General features: G+C 44.3%; 1 pseudogene; it reads left to right on the top strand.

Annotated features, from left to right (window-relative positions):
• LOC135546148 (RNA-binding protein Nova-1-like) overlaps nucleotides 1-18,159 on the top strand; it is a 64,354-nt pseudogene that overhangs the window by 24,012 nt on the left and 22,183 nt on the right.

The following is an 18,159-nucleotide window of genomic DNA, read 5'->3' as shown; positions in this document are numbered from 1 at the left end:
GGGACAGGTTAGTTGAGGTCATTTGTACATGTAGTTAGGGGTGAAGTGACTATGCATAGATAATAAACAGCGAGTAGCATCAGTGTACAAAACCAATGGAGGGGGGGGGGGGGGTTAATGTAATAGTCCAGTGGCCATTTAATTAGTTGTTCATCAGTCTTATAGCTTGGGGGTAGAAGCTATTACGGAGCCTTTTAGTCCAAGACTTGGCTCTCCAGTACCGCTTGCCGTGCGGTAGCAGAGAAAACGGTCTATGACTTGGGTGACGGGAGTCTCTGACAATTTTATGAGCTTTCCTCTGACACCGCCTATTATATAGGTCCTGGATGGCAGGAAGCTTGGCCCCAGTGATGTACTGGGGGTACGCACTACCCTCTGCAGTGCCTTACGGTCAGATGCCGAGCGTTTGCCTTACCAGGCGGCAATGCAACCAGCTGTAGAACTTTTTGAGGATCTGGGGACCCATGCCAAATATTTTCAGTCTCCTGAGGGGGAAATGTTTTGCAGTTTCCCTCTTCACGACTGTATTTGTGTGTTTGGACCATGATAGTTTGTTGGTGATCGATCCGCTCCACTACAGCCCTGTTGATGGGGGCCGGTACGGCCCGCCTTTTCCTATAGTCCACGATCAGCTCCTTTGTCTTGCTCACATTGAGGGAGAGGTTGTTGTCCTGGCACCACACGGCCAGTTCGATGACCGCCTCCCTATAGGCTGTCTCATCGTTGTCGGTGATCAGGCCTATCACTGTTGTGTCGTCAGCAAACTTACAGTGGCTTGCAAAAGTATTCACCCACCTTGGCATTTTTCCTATTTTGTTGCCTCACAACCTAGAGTTTAAATATAGTTTTGAGGAGGGCCATGTTGATACTTATTTTCCACCATAATCTGCAAATAAATTCATTAAAAAACCCTACAATGTGATTTTCTGATTTTTTTCCCATTTTGTCTGTCATAGTTGAAGTGTACCTATGATGAAAATTACAGTCCTCTCTCATCTTTTTAAGTGGAAGAACTTGCACAATTGGTGGCTGACTCAATACTTTTTTACCCCACTGTAGATCAGAACGCTCTTGGTAGATAGTGTGGTCTACAGCTTATCATAAGGTACTCTACCTCAGGCGAGCAATACCTAGAGACTTATTTAATATTAGACATCACGCACCAGCTGTTATTGACAAAAAGACACACACCTCCACCCCTCGTCTTACCAGACGTAGCATCTCTGTTCTGCCGGTGCATTGAAAATCCTTCCAGCTCTATATTATCTGTGTCATTGTTCAGCCACAACTCTGTGAAACATAAGATATTACAGTTCTTAACCTCTCTGTCCCACCCGACGCGCTAGCGTCCCACCTTGCCAACAATAAATGCAAATGTGCTACACCAAATGCTAATAGTACTCGTTAAATCTCAAACGTACATTAAAACTCACATGCAGGGTACTCAATTCAAGCTACACTCGTTGTGAATCTAGCCAACGAGTCAGATTTGTAAAATGCTTTTTGGCGAAAGCATGAGAAGCTATTATCTGATGGAATGCAACACCCCGAAATATCAGAAGAGGACGTAAACAAAGGAATTAGCGTAGCCGGCGCTACACAAAACGCAGAAATAAAATATAAAACATTCATTACCTTTGACAAGCTTCTTTGTTGGCACTCCTATATGTCCCATAAACATCACAATTGGGTCTTTTTTTCGATTAAATTGGTCCTTGTATACCCAAAATGTCCATTTATGAAGACCGTCAGATCCAGGAAAAACACCGTTTTTAAACGCAACGTTATTTTTTTAAATTAAAAAAGTTGCCTATAAACTTTGACAAAACACTTCAAACTACTTCTGTAATCCAACTTTAGGTATTAGTAAACGTTAATAAACGATCAAATTGATCACGGAGCGATCTGTATTCAATAGGCACAAGTTTGAAAAACGTAGCCAACTTTTCCGGTTCCATTTTTCACAGCTGTGGACCTGAAAACCGGATGTGGCTATTACTCAGATGACCAAGGATTTAGTGGAATCGAAATCACAACACTGGCGACATCGTGTGGAAGCTGTAGGAACTGTAATCTCACCCTTAAGTATTTTTCCTTCCAATAGACAATACATAGACTGGCGGATTGATTTTTTTCTCCGTCGATTTTGTGATCAGGTTTCCTTGCAATTTTGACCACGGAACTCAATCTGTTATAGTCACAGACACCATTGAACCAGTTCTAGAAACTTCAGAGTGTTTTCTATGCACACATACTAATCATATGCATATACTATATTCCTGGCATGAGTAGCAGGACGTTGAAATGTTGCACGACTTTTAACAGAATGTTGAAAAAAGTAGCCCAATCTCTAAGAGGTTTTAATGTCCTGTTGGTAGGATAATCTTAATCATAGGTCATCAATTTAATTTAATTTATTTTATTGTATGTTAGCAAGTAGAACGGAAGGCAGTGGGAGTTTACTCGCTCGCCTATGGATTCTCAGAAGGCAGCCCAATCTGCGTCCTCTTTTCCACCATCTTTTCTTCACGCAAATAACGGTGATCTGGGCCTGTTCCCAGGAGAGCAGTATATCCTTCTCGTCTGACTCGTTAAAGGAAAAAGCTTCTTCCAGTTCGAGTAATCCCAGTTCGGATGTCCAGAAGTTATTTTCGGTCATAAGAGACGGTAGCAGCAACATTATGTACAAAATACGTTTCAAACAACATGTAAAACATTAGCCATACTCTTCAGCGCCATCTTAATTCATATAGATGAGTTTTGTTTCATAGTATTTACATAGTGTAGAGTAAACACGCTTGTGAAAAGAATGTGCCAACATTGGCAAGCTTGTGTTTTATGTGTTTTTTTCCATGTGATTGTGCATTTCAGATAGCAGCCCATGTAGGGCTGAGTGCAGACTGCACAGCCTCTGTTATTTGGCTGAGGCCCGTTCACAGGCTCCATTGCCTCATTGCAGTTTGCAGCTGTATAAAATGAGGAACAGATTGTGTATGATGTAAAATGGCAAGCATCCCCGTCTCCATGGAAAAGGTTGAGTAAACGTTGTGCTGCAGATTAGTACAGTTTAGAAGGAACAACACTACTAACAACACGTGCCCATGGAAACAATGAAAAGAGCTCTGTTTCCAATCTGTGGCTCCCACTGGACTCCATCATCATGGCTGGAGAAGGTGTGGTGGAGAAGAAGTGCTGGAGAAGAAGAGGCAGAGAAAAAGAGCTGGAGAAGAAGAGCTGGAGAAGGAGAGGTGGAGAAGGTGTGGTGGAGAAGAAGAGCTGGAGATGGTGTGGTGGGGAAGAGGAGCTGGAGATGAAGAACTGGAGAAGAAGTGGTGGAGAAGGTGTGGTGGAGAAGAAGAGCCGGAGAAGAAGAGCTGGAGAAGAAGAGGTGGAGACGGTGTGGTGGAGAAGAAGAGCTGGAGAAGAAGAGGTAGAGAAGGTGTGGAGGGGAAGAAAAGCTGGAAAATAAGAGGTGGAGAAGAAGGCTGGAGAAGAAGGGCTGGAGAAGAAGAGGTGGAGGAGAAGAGATGTTGTTGGCAGTCGGGGGAGGGGCAGTGCAGTCTTGCCAGGGTGTGTGTTTCTGTGTGTGTGGTGTGTGTGCGTGCATGTGTGTGGCAGTATGTGTGGCAGTGATGGGGTTACATTTAGAGGGATAGGGGAGGTGCTAGCAGGGCGATAAGGGGAGAGAAGCGGCGGCAGGATTAGAGCAGTCTATAAAGTTGTGAAAACGGAGGTAAAGTTGAGCAACCGTCCCAATAAACCCTGCAGCTCAGCAGAGGAGCCACACGACCGGGTGGAGGATAGAGGAAGGAGGAAGGAGGGTGGCATGGGAGGGTGAGTAACTGTGGGGAGGGAGGGAGGCAGCTGACATACAGGGGCAGGAGACAGTCAGAGGGACAACGGGTACAGAGATGGATTTGGGGGGTATTTTAGGGTTTAGAGATTGAGCGGGGGCAGGGTGGGGCGGTTGATGCCAGCTGACACAGTCTGGCCATCCTCCAGACCAGACCAGACCAGGGGGATGTTTAGACAACTTTGACGGATGCAGGGTGAGCGGGGACAGGTGTGCGGTAACCAGGCCTCCGCCTGGCAGTTGGGCGATACCCAATACCGTCAAAGGGGAGATGTTCTTAACGGGTGCTCAAAAGAGTTGAGGACAGGGAGCATTTGGGGTGGGAGGGTTAGAGGCTTAGGTCCCTTATCCACCGCCTTCAGCTGCCCCCACCCCATCCCCAGAGTGAAGGCTACACCAGGCCCCCGTCTTGTTCCACTGACAGGAGCCACCATGGGTTGGTTGACCCTGAAGCCCAGGCCCACTGCAGCGAAGGTCACAGTCAACCTTAATGCTACCTAAAACCCCGGGCCACTGTTGCCAGTCTAAACACAGACCTCCATTCCTGCCCTCCTCAAACACACACTGACACACACACCCACACACACACACACACACACACACACACACACACACACACACACACACACACACACACACACACACACACACACACACCCTAGCAGGGTACTAGAGGGATAGTTAGGTTGGGAAGTCAAATAGTCAATTCAACATAATAGAATCCAAGTAGAAAAGCAGGACAGACACTTTGTCATCTATCCTCCTGTTGTGGTTGTAAAGATTCTGAGGTAATCAGCACAGTGGTTTAGCTGACTCAGATGACATGGCAGTACAGCAGGGTCCCCGTACACCTCTCAAGTGTGATCTGTGGTAGAGAGATTTGAGGGACACCTCTGTAACCTCGCTGTGGTGAGGGGTTGAGGAGAGGGAGAGCTGGGGTGATGTTCAGTGAGGGAGTGCAGCATGCTGCCTGCTCCTTCAGTCAAGAGCTTCACTTCTCCTCTCTCCCCCCTAACCTCATTCTTCCAAACCTCCCTCCCTCGCTTCCTCCATCCCTCCTCCTCTCACTCCTCTCCATCACCCACGAGCCAAGAGTAGCTGCTTCATTATTCATAGTGGGGGTTGTGTGTGTGTGTGAGACGGGAATGTGGGTGTATCATAATTAGGGCCGTCTGTGCAGTACAGCCCGGCCCAGGGGTTGATGAGACAGGGTTTCAGAGTGCTCCAGCGCCCCCTCCTCCTCTCATCTCATCTCCTCCTCCCTCCATTCGTGCCCAATGCGGATGGCAATCAGTCACCGTTAGACTCATCTGGGCTGACCAGGAATTTACACGAGGTCCAGTTACCACACAAGCCCTGAGACGACAAATGAGCTGCTGAAATGTGTATTTGTAACTGTGTTTCTGTGTGTTTCCAATGTGCACGGTTTAGCTGGAAGAAAGCATATTTTCTAGCTATATGTGTGTCAGTGTGTGTGTGATTCCTTTCTTGCTCTGTGTGTCTGCAGGCTGGTATGTGTGTGTTAAGCAGAGTGAATGTCTGGTGATTATGGCTGTATATATAGTCCTCTGTGGGTATGCTTTTGGACGTGTGAGTTTTCTCCGCATGGATAGGCGAGCAGCTTGTGTGTGCATGTGTGTGTGTGCGCTTGTCCTTGTGTCTTTGTGTATTGTGGGTCATATGTTTTAGGATGTTAGTAGTATCAGCCACTTGAAATCATCTCCATAGTAAACACGTTGCTCCTCGCTATCGCAGCCTGGTACACAGCCAAACAAGGCTGGTTCGACACATCTCCCTACTCTGGCTCTGTGGCCATGTTAACATGCAGTTAGACCCGTTTGAAATTGAAAAGGAAGAAAGTGTGACAACTGTCCATAGAAACATCAACTTCCAAGAGTCCTTACAGCAACATGGCAAAATAGATTTTTCTCTGGGTAACAACCCCCCCCGCCCCCCCTCTCTCCCTCCCTATCTTCTCTCTCCCCCCTCTCTTCTGTGTACTCTCTACTAGCTGGAAGGTCTCAGAGGGGTGTGATAGAGGGCCTTGGGAGGTTGACGGAGAGAGTGTGAGAGGAGATGAAGGGCAGACCAGTGGAGGGAGCAAACACGGAGTCCTTCAGCTGTTTGCACGGCATGGGCCCCGTAACCACGACAACGCCATTCTTGCTGGCTGAAGTCGAACTGAGGAAAAGGGGGAGGGGGGGGAAAGCCCTGGACCCACTCAAAAGAGTGACATCACTGTAGAGGAAGTTACTGTTTCTTCCAAGTCCTTTAGTTATTCTTTTGAGACTTTCTTATACTTCCTCTGGTGCACTCAATCGTTGCAAGTCTGAGGAGAAGGAGGCTGTGAATCGTTTGCTGATTTGCTGTTACATGTACGTAATTCCTCTAGTAAGCTGCAGGCCCGTTGTCCACACCAACATTCAGTTTTCATATGTTTTCCTAAATGACCTAAATGCGTTCCTTGGCTGTACACCGGCCCAACCTGGCCCTCAGACTCAGTGGTTGCAGATCGTTGTGGTTTTTTTCGATCGTTGTGGGTGTTTTTCTCTCTCTCTCTCTCTCTCTCTCTCTCTCTCTCTCTCTCTCTCTCTCTCTCTCTCTCTAACATGGCTGACATGAGCACATTCAAAATACCATTTGCCAAGTTTCCTTGACCCCCACCCCCTCCTCCCTTACTGTTCATGATTGCATAAGCACATGCAACGTCCACATCCAGTGCAGTCTCCTCACATGCAACATCCACATCCAGTGCAGTCTCCTCACATGCAACATCCACATCCAGTGCAGTCTCCTCACATGCAACGTCCACATCCAGTGCAGTCTCCTCACATGCAACATCCAGTGCAGTCTCCTCACATGCAACGTCCACATCCAGTGCAGTCTCCTCACATGCAACGTCCACATCCAGTGCAGTCTCCTCACATGCAACGTCCACATCCAGTGCAGTCTCCTCACATGCAACGTCCACATCCTGTGCAGTCTCCTCACATGCAACATCCACATCCAGTGCAGTCTCCTCACATGCAACATCCACATCCAGTGCAGTCTCCTCACATGCAACGTCCACATCCTGTGCAGTCTCCTCACATGCAACATCCACATCCAGTGCAGTCTCCTCACATGCAACATCCACATCCTGTGCAGTCTCCTCACATGCAACATCCACATCCTGTGCAGTCTCCTCACATGCAACCTCTCCTTTTTAAATAATAACACATTACGTCACCCAACAGGCAACAGCTGCCCTGCAATATTTTCGGGGGACCTGCTGGTTGCCTGGGTGACTATGAGGAATAATTATGGGTCTGGACTGAACCAAACCCCCTTCTCTATAACAAAACACACATAAACACACTGCATAGGGTCCCTGGAGTCCCCTGTCCCTGGTGAGCAGGGCTCCGGCTCCAAGCCTATAGACAATGAGCCCCCGACTCTCAGGGGCCCCATCTGTTTCAAAAGTGCAATCAAGTGAGCCGCGATGGGCGGACAGGAAAATACGAGTCACGGAGGAAGGCTGAAGCCTGTTTTTATATTCTCCCCCCTCTCTCAGTCATCCTCGTTGACTCTCTCTCACACAATCTCTTTCTTTCTCTGTCTCTCTCTCTCTGATGGTCATAAAGCCAGGAAACATCTGTAACCCCTTCCACGGGTTAGAGTTCATGTTCCAAAACCTAGTCAGAGCAGGCAGAGTCTTCTGCTACAGTGTCCCCCTGTCTGCTGAGACAGATAGCCCTGCGTCCTTTGTCCCCGGTCGTTAAGCCATTAAAACCAATTTAATTGGTTATTGAGGCGGCCATGGTCATTTCTATGGGTTCAGTGCCCTGTCAATCAATAAATCTCTCTCTGCTAGGCTGGTATTAGCTTGTGGTCAGCACTTTTCTAAATGACAGTGAGTTCTTCCCTTGGAGACTGTTGTGGTGTGACTCAGAGTTAACCTGTAATCTGTAAATAGTTTACCACCATAGTATGACCATAAGGATACTTGAGAGTATGCATTCTGTTTACCTATGAGAACAACACACTTTCAGTGTCTGAGAGAACTTAAAAAAAATGTTTTAATCGGCATTAGTTTTTGTTCTTAGGCTGCATTTACACAGGCAGGGGAATTCTGGTCTTTTGCTGATTATTGGCAAAGGAGCTGATCTGATTAGTGGAAAATATCAGAATTGGGCTACCTGTGTCAACACAGCATATGTGACATTGCTGAGTGATTCTACCTCATCACATTTCCTATTTGGTGATTTTTAACCCATTGCAACCGAATGGATGAAAGTCTCACCTATCATAGGCAGATAATCCTGCTATTAGATCAAAGGTACACAGTTTACCGGGTTTACCCAGGGCCTAAGGAGCTCCCTTTAATGAGCTTACATTAAACCTACCCACCATATCTCACTGTTTAAGATTGGTATTTATCAGGCTTTTCCTCTCTAAGGTTATCCCAGTGTGAATCCAACCATAATAGAATCCTGGATTGTTTGCAAGAGGTCTCCGAATTGGAATAAGGGATTAAACTGGGATGATTTCAGTGAAAGCGGTAGAATTAAATACATCATCAAGTACTTCCTGGTGATCCAGAGATGGGCTCTGCCATTGGACGTCCACCAGAACTATCTGGGAGAAGTGTGTATGTAAGAGCTGTGGAGGAGGACATGGAGGCGGAGAGTTGCCCCCTTCTGCTGCTACTGCATGTAAGGCTTGTCATGCTCTCAGGAGCAGGGGAACAGGGGGGCAGGGGAGGCCAGGGCACACATCATCTCTCAGCAGCTCCCCATCTCTGCCCATTCGTGCAGGGAATGAATGAGTCACACAATGAATGATTCCATAAAAACAACTGCTCTTGAAATGGCCCATCGCTCTCAGCATGGCAGTTGTTGCTGAGCTGAATTCTCCTAGCCAGGCCATCCCATCTATTACATGAAGGGCTTCTCAATAACTTGTGTCAGGCCAAAGGCTCCAACACGTGGTTCATCGGGCCACATTTGAAGAAGATATTTTACCCGTTCCCTATAATGCCTATGAACAGTTCAGTTGTATTCCTATTTTCATTCATTTCAGGTTCAGATTAATGTAGAAGGAAATCCTGGCCACACAGTAAATAAGAAAATACAACTTACTTGGGATAGGCGGGATGCAAATGTCTCAACTGGCCAATTGCCAGGGAAAATGCAGAGCGCCAGATTCAAATAAAATACTATAAAATCAAACTTTCATTAAATCACACATGTAAGATACTCAATTAAAGCTACACTCAGTGTGGATCCAGCCAACATGTTAGATTTTTAAAATGCTTTTCGGTGAAAGCATAAGAAGCTATTATCTGATAATAGCACAACAGTAAACAAAGAGGGTAGCATATTTCAAACCTGCAGGCGCTACACAAAACGCTGAAATAAAATATAAAACATGCATTACCTTTGACGAGCTTCTTTTGTTGGCGCTCCAACATGTCCCATAAACATCACAATTGGTCCAAATTGTTTGATTAATTCCGTCCATATATATCCAAAATGTCCATTTATAAAGCCCGTTTGATCCAGAAAAAACAGCTTACAAAAAAAATGCAACGTCACAACAAAATAATTCAAAAGTTGCCTATAAACTTTGCCAAAATATTTCAAACTACTTTTGGAAAACAACTTTAGGTATTTTTATACGTTAATAATCGATCAAATTGTAGACGGGTCTTTCTGTGTTCAATACAGGAATGAAAACAAACCAGCGATACTTTTCACGTCTTGCGCAACTCTCAACAATGTACCCAATTCCTAGTTGGCCTACTTCTTCATTGCACAAAGGAATAACCTCAACCAAATTCCAAAGACTGGTGACATCCAGTGGAAGCTGTAGGAACTGAAAACAGGTTCCTAAGAAATATCCCTGGGCAATGACAACTCAGGAAACAGAGAGAGGGAAAGAAATAAAACATTCTGAACAGTTAGTCCTGGGTTTTGCCTGCTACATAAGTTCTGTTATACACACAGACATGATTCAAACAGTTTTAGAAACTTCAGAGTGTTTTCTATCCAAATCTATGAACAATATGCATACCTTATATTCTTGGCATGAGTAGCAGGAAGTTGAAATTGGGCACGCTATTTATCCAAAAATGAAAATTCTGCCCCCTAGCCCCAAGAGGAAGCGGTATTTTGTGCTTTTGATTGGGATGAAACAAGGGGATTCCCTACTATAGTAACTGACTATAGCAGTAACCAGGTAGAGGTTAGTCAGAGCAGTGGTGATGGGACTGCCAACTGAGCATGCTCTGTGAGCACTGTGGGAAATGTCAACATAGCAGAGAAAGGCTTTGTCAAACAGTGTCACTTCTCAGGCAGGGTTACCCCATGTACCCCCCCACCACACACACTCACACACATACAAGGAGACTCGAGGCTGTAATTGCTGCCAAAGGTGCTTCAACAGACACACACACACAAACACTTTTCCCCTTTAGCTACATTACAATAGTCATCGCTTTCCTAGGCCTTCATCTAACTAGTAATGTTCAACTGTGCTGCTGAATATCAAGCCTCAGATAGACAGTCTATCTATAGAAATGACCTCGTGTGTACAATTGAAATACAGAAAAAGTGTTGCAAAAAAGGGTACAATTTGATAGGATGGCCTTTGCTGCGGCTTAACCAGTCTGCCCTCCCCTCCCCACCCCCCTCACCCACATCCCCAAGCCAAGACAATGGTCATATCTGCCCTAATAATACACTGACTGATTTTTTCGGGCCCAGATTACCCCTGGGATACCAGTTGTCAGAAACTCACAGAGGCTCTTCACCCCAACCCATAGTCTGAAATTCCTAAATGTCCCTATATTAATAGCTCGCCACAACTGGTACTGCGCAGGGCCAAACTCAACCCCATTGGCCCAAGAAAACAATGGAGGGAAAGCGTGAAGCAGGAAGCTGCGACTGGTCAGAGGCGATAAGGACAGATTTCAGTCCGGCCCTAACAGAAGAGAGAGGGAGGGAGAAAAAGAGGTAGGAAGAGAGGGAGGGAGACGGCTCGGTTTGGGACTGGTCTAGTTTCTGCCACGTTATGAGGGCTTTTAGGCGGGTTGTTTTCCCTTCATGGTCTAAACACACTCATGTTCAGAGAGAATGGTGATGATATATTTACACAGAGAGAAGTTGTTTGTCTTGGATGCGTGGCGCCAATGCACCTGATAACGGCAGTAGAGGAAGATATTTAACCAAGGTCTGTAGCCAGACTGATAGAATCTAGACCTAAAAATTAAGTGCTTACTGTATAGTGCTGGTAATGCAGAGGTCAACATTGTAAATAAACCCTTTTATTGTCCAATTCCCCTCCCGAGGGAGACTCCAATGTCAGACCAGTCAATGACTCGTGTTACTATCGAATTAGTTCCAATACGGAGTCTTTCAGTAGACTCCCTGTCCCACACTAGTCATCATGTACTGTAGCCCACGCTCCAGATAACAAGACACTCCATAGCCGTGTGGCTGTTTTTTCAGCTGCGCTCACAACTTCATCCTGTCATGGGATCACAGTACAGTGTAACACTGAACAGATGTGGCCATGTGGACGTTTTAAACATTTTTTTCTCCCTGCTAATCATGGTTGTAGACATGCAATAGTGATACCAAATGGTTGAGGATGAATGTAGCAGACGGACTCATATATATATATATATATATATATATATAGGAGTTGGGTATACATCACTAACAGATATGGGACTAATTAACATCACCCCCTATATATATATAAAGGACCAGTGCATATAGCTTGACTTAGATCCTTAATCTGCTGTATTTCTGTAAGCACAGTTTGACCTGGGGTGATGTTAATTACTCAGTAGTAATCATGCTGCCTATAACAGGCTTCATTAGGTATATCACCACTGTGTACATTTCAAATGACCTGACATTCCTAGCCTAGTCCCATGTCTGTTTGTGATGTATACCCAACTCCTATATGGTCAATGTGACATGGCAATGACAATAGGAGTTGGCAAAACAGATCTGGGACCAGGCTGTATTCATCCTGCTGACTCTGTATGACGTTACTGATGGAATTTGACCAGGCGTTACTGATATTACTTTCACAGATGGGAGATGTGAAAGTCAGGAAACGGCAAACAATCTGCACAATAGTTTAAATAGCTACATTTAATGCTCATAGAAACAAACTACATTGAGTCATTGCATAGATACTGTAGGGAGCGTCTGCTAAGGGAAACCAACTAGAAGAGGCTGTAGTTAGAACGTACACGGTTGTATTTTATGAGATGGCAAATATTATTAACCAATTCCTATGTTGATCGCCATCTTGGGAAAGACCAGAAGTGAAACTTTTGAAATCTGGGAAAAGAGGGAGTCACTGGACACTAAAGAAATACACATACTGATTTTTATTTATTTATTTTATTTCACCTTTATTTAACCAGGTAGGCAAGTTGAGAACAAGTTCTCATTTACAATTGCGACCTGGCCAAGATAAAGCAAAGCAGTTTGACACATACAACAACACAGAGTTACACATGGAGTAAAACAAACGTACAGTCAATAATACAGTATTGTGTGTTGTGTGTTTTTTAAATGTTTGATTAGGCCTACATACCCCCATAAAATGACATTCTCTCGAGATGCTTGATTGGTAATGAGAGAACATTACCATTAATTAAAGTTGTATATGTTCTGTATGTATTTGTCAACAACCAGTGCTCTTTATAGGAACCAAAAGCCTTAAGTTAGTAAGTCATGTTCTGTATGTATGAATGAGACATTGAAGTGTTTCCGTATGTTCTCCAGGCACGACAGAGAGGGTGTGTCTGATCCAGGGGACAGTGGAGGCTCTGAATGGAGTCCATAACTTCATCGCTGAGAAGGTGCGGGAGATGCCACAAAGCACCCAGAAATCCGAACCGGTCAGCGTAATGCAGCCACAGACCACCGTCAACCCTGACCGCATCAAACAGGTGAAGCCCATTACCATGATCCCAACCCCTGCTTCTTTTCTCTCAAGACCCTCTAGTGTTGAGACCGAGACTACATTCTCTCCCTGGACTAAATGAGAGTTCAACCTGAGAGTGTATAGTGAATGTAAAAGGGATTTTTCCATGTGTTTTTGTACCTATTTTATCCCAACTGAGGCAATGGAAAGTGTCTGTGTGCGTGTGCACGTGAGTGTGCGGTTGTAGATGTGTGTTGGAGTAGGTAGGTTTGAATATGATTTAGCAAATTAACAATCCTGGACTGAACCGTTATGGAAGAGCGTCATTGCGGTAGTTGAGCCAAAATGTTGACCCCTGAGCTAGTCATACCAAAATGGATGATTCTAATCCCAGTCATTAGTTTGTATATAGCCTCACCACATTTTCTATGTGTTGGCAGCTACCATCTCACAACAAGGGGCTGGAAGTCATGATTATTTGTCTTTCGAAGAAGGCCCAATTTAATAAATGTTTTCAGTGTAAGTTTGTGGCCAAGCTCTGATTTTGTGTCTGCACGAGGCTCGATGGAGTGTTCCCAGCGTCCATGTAAACAGACAGAAAGAGACATCCTCCGGCTGTGATATAATCCACCCAGACAGGATATGGCGTCTGGGGTGTGGGGTTTCTTGCTCTTCCAGATAGGCCCCCTTAAACCCACACATGTGACATTAACAATGGATGGCTAGCCTCACTACCCTCAACCTGTCACCAGCTATGACACAGACCAGGGTCTGGAAGGAAGCTCCCCCGGCACCGCAAAGGAAGTGTGGCTCATAAGTGTTGTCCAGCTAAAACACATAGATGAGGTGTTAGAAGTGAAAAAGGCCATCCGCCAAAATCCACATTGTCCCACATCAGGGCTGAGACTTTCAGCTCATTTGTGCTGCAGCATTCTATCCAGATGATTTGCTCCTTCCATCACCCTCTCTCCCCTTCCACTTCCTTTAAAATCAACCATGGCAGCACTATCGAATGAAAATGACAAGACAAATTGTCACTGTATTTTGTCATGTATAACTCTATTGTTTGGCCTTTCAGAGTCCACCAGTTCATACCAACACAGAACAGGCTCAGTTAGCCACGCCATTGATTACCCCTCCCAATCTCTTTAAGTGATTATCACTTATGGTCACTTGATGATTACACCCCATTGATTGTTCGGGGAGGACCTGCATTGTTTTCATCTGCAACATTGACCCCATCATTCTATTTATCGTCCCGTTAATTCAATTAACTCTTAGGACAAAGAGCACATGTTGGGTATTCATAATTCAGAACTTTAGTTATTTTCTGGTATCTGTGCTGTGCTAATCCCTCACGGCATTGTCCCTTTCGTGCTTACTGAGCAGACTCAGTGATGGCAGGCCATAACCTAAATTCGTGGAACACAATACGAGGGCCTGCCGATGGCGGCTCCTGCTCCTTCTGCCGCGAGGCCAGCCTGATTATTAATGTGTATAATTATAGGAGTAATCAGACAAGTTACACACGTCTGCTAGGCAAAGAATACTCCACTGGGAAAAAGTTACTGCAGAGTGAACACTTTGCGGTTCTGATATAGTCAGGAATTTATGCATAATATACACTTACACACACATTATACATGCACGCACACACGTATACTAGGAACACACACACATAGTATACAGTTGAAGTCGGGAGTTTACAAAAAGACTTATGTTGGAGTCATTAAAACTCGTTGTTCAACCACTCCACATATTTCTTGTTAACAAACTATAGTTTTGGAAAGTCGGTTAGGACATCTACTTTGTGCATGACACAAGTCATTTTTACAACAATTGTTTACAGACAGATCATTTCACTTATAATTCACTGTATCACAATTCTAGTGGGTCAGAAGTTTACATACACTAATTTGACTGCGCCTTTAAACAGCTTGGAAAATTCCAGAAAATTATGTCATGGCTTTAGAAGCTTCTGATCGGCTAATTGACATCATTTGAGTCAATTGGAGGTGTATATGTGGATGTATTTCAAGGCTTACCTTCAAACTCAGTGCCTTTTTTGCTTGACATCATGGGAATATCAAAGGAAATCAGCCAAGAACTCAGAAAAAAATTGTAGATCTCCACAAGTCTGGTTCATCCTTGGGAGCAATTTCCAAATGCCTGAAGGTACGACGTTCATCTGTATAAACAATAGTACACAAGTATAAACACCATGGGACCACGCAGCTGTCATACCACTCAGGAAGGAGACGCATTCTGTCTCGTAGCGATGAACATACTTTGGTGCGAAAAGTGCAAATCAATCCCAGAACAACAGCAAAGGAGGAAACAGGTACAAAAGTATCTATATCCACAGTAAAAGAAGTCCTATATCGACATAACCTGAAAGGCCGCTCAGCAAGGAAGAAGCCACTGCTCCACAACCGCCATAAAAAAGCCAGACTACGGTTTGCAACTGCACATGGGGACGAAGATTGTACTTTTTGGGAAAATGGCCTCTGGTCTGATGAAACAAAAATAGAACTGTTTGGCCATAATGACCATGTTTATGTTTGGAGGAAAAAGGGGGAGGCTTGCAAGCCCAAAGAACACCATCCCAACCGTGAAGCACAGTGGTGGCATCATCATGTTGTGTGGGTTCTTTGCTGCAGGAGGGACTGGTGCACTTCACAAACTAGATGACATCATGAGGGAGGAAAATCCTGTGGATATATTGAAGCAACATCTCCAGACATCAGTCGCAAATGGGTCTTCCAAATGGGCAATGGCCCCTAGCATACTTCCAACGTTGCTGCAAAATGGCTTAAGGACAACAAAGTCAAGGTATTGGAGTGGCCATCACAAAGCCTTGACATCAATCCAATAAAAAATTTGTGGGCAGAACTGAAAAAGCGGGTGCGAGCAAGGAGGACTACAAACCTGACTCAGCTGCACCAGCTCTGTCTGGAGGAATGTGCCAAAATTCAGCCAATTTATTGTGGGAAGCTTGTGGAAGGCTACCCGAAACATTTGACCCAGGTTAAACAATTTAAATGCAATGCTGCCAAATACTAATTGAGTGTATGTAACCTTCTGACCCACTGGGAATGTGATGTTTTTGTATTTCTTTGTTTTGGCCGGGTATGGTTCTCAATCAGGAACAACTGTCTATCGTTGTCTCTGATTGGGAACCATACTTGAGTAGCTTTTTCCCACAGGGTTTTTGTGGGTAGTTAATTTCTGTTTAATGTTTTCCACCTTTTTAGGACTGTTTCGGTTATTCCCTTTGTTATTTTGTTATAGTGTTCAGTTTTAATAAAGGAAGCATGAACACTTTCCACGCTGCGCTTTGGTCCGATGATTCCTCATCTTCAGACGACGAATACCGTAACAATTATGCTGACATTTCACATTCTTAAAATAAAGTGGTGATCCTAACTGACCTAAAAGAAGGAATATTTAGTAGGATTAAATGTCAGGAATTGTGAAAAACTGAGTTTAAATGTATTTGGCTAAGGTGTATGTAAACTTCCGACTTCAACTGTATATCGAAACTAATGCACTCTTATACACAAACCAGTATTTAAAGGAAAGATTCACTCATTTTGAATGGTATGTGGTTTTTGTGCATCTCGATGCAAAAGTTGACATACCGGCTGTATTTCTGCCTGCTTGAATGGCAATAAGCTCAGATGTACATGAAAACATGAAATGACCCCGGGAATTGATAGAACATTCAAAATGGGTGATTCTTTGCTTTAAGCTTTTGAGTGAACGATGGATTGATGGAGGAGCCGGAAAAAGGAACAGCTCCTATGGCATCAGATAAAGAAAGGGCAGTTATTTTTGACAGAAATGATTCCTGTGTCTCTCTTTTACTATTAATAATAATGAGTTTGAGAGTGTTGTTTGGAATGATTCTGTGTTTGAGATAAACAGAGACAGACAGTGTAGCCTGTTGGTTGCTGGGCTATTAGTAACGTAAGCTGTTCTCCAAACTCCAATGGTCCATACCCTACTCTCTGCAGAGCATGGTCGACATTGCTCAGACAATGGTTGTAACCAAAACAACAAGTGAGAAGGGAGGTCTTCTGATGAATGGACTTCCATACTCCATACTCAACTCAAAGGCAAAACGCATGCGCTTTCAGAGCCTATTTTGGTTGTGTGTGTGTGTGGTTATTTTTTTGTCCTGGTTGTTGTCACGAGCACGGCTGTCGTGGCATGTGTCTCATTATTGGTTTCCCCAGGGAGCAGAGTGAGTGAGAGATGTAAGATAAGATGTGAAGTCATGTTAAGCAACAGCTGCCAGCCTGGCTCTCTATAAGCTACAGCCGCTAATCTCCACCAGCCAAATGGAGATGGGACAAGTAGGAGCACAGGCAGCAAACACCTAACTCAATCAAATCCAAATCTTTCACTCAGGACAGACAGACAGGCAGGCACAAAAAGCATCCACACCCACTGACACTGAATCTCACTTAACATGGAGCAATGTTCAGTACTCAAACTGATATACCTAAGGCTAATACTTGACTAATTTAGCTGAAATGCTAAATAGCATTGTTGTGCTAGCTAACGTTGATCTGATCTGGCATTGCAAGGAAACAACTGCCCACTATGGCAAGACTGTTACGTCTACAATAACACAATGACAGTGAGTTGTGTCAACTTTGAGCTGTGCCCCACTGCCTTTGGTCTCAAATGGTTTCAGAATCCTCCCTCCAGATTTCCTCTGGCCAACCGCAGTTTCCTGTGACCTTTCACCCCATGCAGGAACACCTGCTTCCTACTTCCTGTTATTGCCCTGGCCACACAGAAAGTAGCCCAAAAATGTATAGGAATTCGGGAGTCAGGTTAACTTCGAGTTAGATGTGAGTGAGTGGAAATGTGGAATATGGAATTTCTTTCAAATGTGTGTTGTTCCGCCCTACGACACCAAAATGCATTGCAGTTGTGGCTAGCTCACCATGTGTACTAAGATGGCTATTTGTTGTGGTACAGAAATGGTTTCATAGTTGAGTGAATCTGCACAGTATAAACAATCACTTCCCATACAACATGAACCCTCTCTCACTGCATGACCCAAACAATTCCTGAATAATGTAAAATATTCTCTGGTTTCTGTGATGATCACACCTATTTGGACACACCTACTCATTCAAGGGTTTTCCTTTATTTTTACTATTTTCTACATTGTAGAATAATAGTGAAGACATCAATACTATGAAATAACACACATGGAATCATTTAGTAACCAAAAAAGTGTTAAACAAATCAAAAAATATTTAATATTTAATATTTTGCAAAGCAGCCACCCTTTACCTTGATGACAGCTTTGCAAACTCTTGGCTTTCTCTCAACTAGCTTCATGAGGAATGCTTTTC

The sequence above is a fragment of the Oncorhynchus masou genome, chromosome 9 (assembly GCF_036934945.1).
Source record: "Oncorhynchus masou masou isolate Uvic2021 chromosome 9, UVic_Omas_1.1, whole genome shotgun sequence".
Classification (NCBI taxonomy): domain Eukaryota; kingdom Metazoa; phylum Chordata; class Actinopteri; order Salmoniformes; family Salmonidae; genus Oncorhynchus; species Oncorhynchus masou.
Note: the sequence above shows the minus strand (reverse complement) of the source record. Positions and strands in the feature narration are given on the sequence as shown.